Source organism: Gavialis gangeticus, unplaced genomic scaffold, assembly GCF_001723915.1.
Source record: "Gavialis gangeticus isolate Ggan-Ray unplaced genomic scaffold, GavGan_comp1, whole genome shotgun sequence".
Taxonomy (NCBI): domain Eukaryota; kingdom Metazoa; phylum Chordata; order Crocodylia; family Gavialidae; genus Gavialis; species Gavialis gangeticus.
In genome coordinates, this window is record NW_017729006.1 from 15257502 (window position 1) to 15261869 (window position 4368).

Here is a 4368-nt window from a genome sequence, read left to right on the forward strand (position 1 = left end):
CTAGACTTGCAGAGCTGTGAAAAAAATGATACCTTAAAACAAATAGACTGCTACAGCACATTTCTTTTGTTTGTAATACCAATGACTACATTGGCAAAAGGGGAATTTCTTGGGGCAACTGATGAACTGAAACTAATGAACAGGAGCTGATTTCTTATTTTTTCATTATCTTTTGTGTCACAAAGCAATACTAGCTGGAATTTCTCACTGTGGTATCTGAGTACATTATAACATACAATAAGTAAAAAAATAGCTTATAGAACAAACTTTTGGCCTTGTTCCACAAATCTTCAATCCTGTCAGCAGTCCTCACCTATGCAAATAGGCTCATTTACTTTGACAACTCTAATGAGATTGCTTGTGTAAGTAAAGGTTTGCAGGATCAAGTCCTTGCTGCTGTCTTTCTGGACAGCATAGATATGCATGCAAAGAAACACAGAATCCATTACATGTATCCAATGTGGCTAACTTTTGCCAGAGGAATACACTGGCTCTTCCTTTCTATTGTCTGCTCTTTAAACTACAGACTGTTGCTATCTGGAACTAAGAGAAAATTGTAAACAGCATCCTTCCTTCCAGCTGAACTGAAGATGTGAAAGTGACAGGATTGTTGAGAGAAGAATGGAGGAAAAGAATTCCCTCTAAAAAGCCTGGCAATACTCTGCATTGGATTTCCTGAGGCCACTGCCACCAAAAGCTGAATATAAAAGAAAACAGGATTACACGTGGTCAACTCAGTGGAAACTGGAACATTTCCAAACACTAGCTTCATGGGTTGTTTTTTTTTCAGTTTTGCTTTTAATCAGCAAAGTCTGCATTTTGGTTGAAGTAAACAAAGTGTAGCTCTGAGATGGAACAATTCAGTATTTACCTGCCAGGTGCTGAGTCATCACCCTAAGCTTGTCTAATATCCAACATTAGCATTCCTATGCAGCCATTAAAAAAAATCAGTGCACTAGAGCTGAGAGTGCTCAAGTGATCATAGAGAAAAAGAAAGTGTGCTCAGGGTGATAATAGTTGATAATCTCTGATTAACAGATGAGAAAATAAGCAAAGGCAAGACTGCCATTTCTTTTCAAGAGGTAGCACAAGACTGCCATTTCTTCATACATGTTCAGTAAAACGTTATTTCAAGCATAGTCTGTAAGTACATTTCTGGGACTCAAATCCTGTGACTTGTCTGTATAGAAGATCTGCTGACCTGGGATCATACAGATCATAGTGGAAATAATTAAATCAGCAGAGCTAGCGTGGTAAAGACAGTGCATGTTTGCTCTCTCGCCTTCAGTTTGAGCACGCTCAGTATCTCCCTTATAAACAAAGGTGAGGATTTTTGCAGAGTACTGGAAAAAGTACCAATAGCAAGTCAGAGCAAATGGGTCAGAATTCCTCAATAAATAGTTTTGAACCTTATGTGAAGGAAGGAAGATACTTAGTGACCAGCTGTCCAACATGAATTTGGAACACAAGCAGTTAACAAGATGATACAGACCTGGAAATGTACCATATGCTCCTCAGCTAGATGTCTGGGCACATGTTCTGTGCTGCTACATAGACTAGTGTACCAGAAAAATGGGTAAATGAGATTGCAGAACAGCCAGAGAGCTTCTTGCCAAGAAAATGGCTGCTGACCTCTGTGCGTTTCAAGACCCCAAAAATAAGATTTTTTCCCCCCCTCTCTTCACTGGCACATAATAATGATCATGGCCACAGCTGTGATGAAGCTGGAATGCTAAACTCTCAAAATTTTCCTGACCCAAGATAGGAATGAAGAAAGAAAACAATCATCATGCTACTTTTTTGAAATAATTATAATGAAGAGATATGCTTTTGCTGTAGGAAAATATTCAATGCTTCATTGTCTTGTGGATTTCATAACCTACTGCACCTGCTGAGTGCAGAAGAACAGAAAGTTTGGATGATTAGAGTTGGGTTTAACTAACTGAATACAGCATGTAATTTCAGTCTTAGAAGACAAACATGTCCCTGTTACGGACATCTTTGCCTGATAAAAAAGAACATAAAGTTTGCATATAACAAACATGCTTCTTTACATCTGCAAGAACCCAGGGATAGTTAATAGACTTGGATATAGTGCAAATATTCTTAAATTATTCAACTTTTTAAAAGCAAAATGGACTGTAGGCATAAACATGGATGATCTACTCTAAAACCGATGCAGGGTGTAGTGTGTTACTGGGTGCACTTCACATGGCTAGTATTGCCTGCTATGCTTTCATAGTTGCATTTTGCTATTTCTTTAAATGAATTTATAGACCTATCATTTAATTAAAACCAAAAGGACATTAAAATATATAATTTTTGTACCAATGGGGTTGATGCCAAGGGCTAGGGTCAAAATTGCCAAAACCGGTTTAAGATGAACCTGGATGGTTGTAGTATCAGACATAACTGCCTTAGGTTAAATCGGTTTATTGAACTGCTGTCCCAGATCCCCTCCAAATCCAAGTTAATTCACAGTCCCCCCGCATCCCAGGATACTTTTCACCTCCCCTGCAACCTGCAACCCTCCCTGCTCCCCCCTGCAGGGTGAGCGAGCTACTCTTGGCCCAAACTGTCTGTTCCAGGTGAGCAGGAAGGCATGCTCTAGTTCCCCCTGGCTTCTGGGCCTAGGCCACTGCAATGTGGCTGCATTTCTGGAATCAACAGTGAATGTCTGTTCCCTTGCTTATCAGTTGAATCTAGGCAGCTTAGATTAACCTGCAAAGATTGAACTGATTCAACCTGGGGCTTTTTGACAGTCTGTACTTAGCCTGGGAGACAGTGAGTTAACTTGAATCTGGATGGGATCTGGCACAGAAGTTCAATAAACCAATTTAACCTAAATCAGCTAAGTCTGATACTATATCCATCCAGGTTTATCTTAAGCCAGTTCTGGCCATTTTGAAAGTGGTTTATGTGCACTAAGCTTCTATTGTGTTACAGGTTTAAACCACTTTCTGATTTCTTATACCAGTTCATATGTAATTCCTGTCCCTAGCCAGAGAATCCAATATGCTTGGATATCTGCAAGAGTAATAGGTGAGGAGCTCGAAGATACAGACATAGTGAGAAACTCTAGAGAATAAAAAAATAAATGTGCACAGCTCTACTTCCTCTTCTTATGGAAAGGAGGAAAGAGCCTAAAAAATGGGCACCAGTCAGCAGGATTTATAACTTGCACTGTTTGCATCCTTATTCTGTAGAAATCGCTCACTAGGAAAAAAAAATCCAAAATTCTAAAAGACTATTGACTTCTCTGTACCAGTGGCTTGAGGGGTTGGGAGTGTGGGCAGATGTTGTATATACTGGTTCTGTCGCTAATGTAATCTGGTTACCATGATGAAAAGTATACTACCTTTAATTGCATTTTTGTTGTATTTAATGATAATGCTGTACAGAAAGGTTTTTTTACCATGTTGATATGCAAATTCTTACCATTCAGTGCCCTGCTCTAAGGCTTACTGTATGATTGTACAACAACATAATGTTTAATTGTGTATAAGTACTCTGTTCAATTGCTTTGAAATTTAAATAAAGTATAAGACTGGAGAAAATTGAAGTCATGTAATATTACTTAATGTCTATATCAGTTTAGTTATAATGTTCATTCAGAATCAAGGATCAAAGGGCATACTGTTTAAAGTAATTCTTATCACGAGTTATTTGTGCCCTTCCAAATTAAGCTGTCTTTCTTGATCTTTGCTCATGCTCTTATCTCACAACTGTAGACAAAATGTTGCCAGCCACTCCTCCTAGTCATTGGCTAAAACTTAAGCTTAGACCAATAAGGACCAACCTTTTTGTCCGACATGCTGCTAAATAGCTCCACGCCCTCCTTAAGTGCCCCTGCTCCTCTTCCTAAACAGTTGTTCTCCTTTCTGCTCCCTGCCTGATCGGTTGTTTTGCTTTCCATTTCTTGCCTTTCTCCCTGCCCAGCTTTGTTTTCTATTTCCTGCCCTGTGCTCTCTGCCTAATCTGAGGTTCTGCTTTCCACTCTTTGCCCCATCTACCACTGTTCTGCCTGTCTCCTCTTCATTCTGCCACATACCACACAGAGGGTGTGTACAGACATTGCCCTTAAATCGACCTAACTAGGGTTAGGTCAATCTAAGTGCTGAACTGTATGTATGCTTGTGGAGTTTAAATTAGGCAAAAAATGATTGGCGTCATTTAACTTAGTTCACCTAAGGAAGTTTAATACATAAACTAGGCTAACCTGTGCCTAGTCTAACCAAACACATATACACGTTTGGAGCATGGCCCTGGGACTGGGAAAGCCCACCTGCCCATCTGAGCCCCATAGAGGTGCTCTTCTTACTCCCCTGATCCCCCCCCTCCCCCCTGGACAGACAACTCCCCCACCCT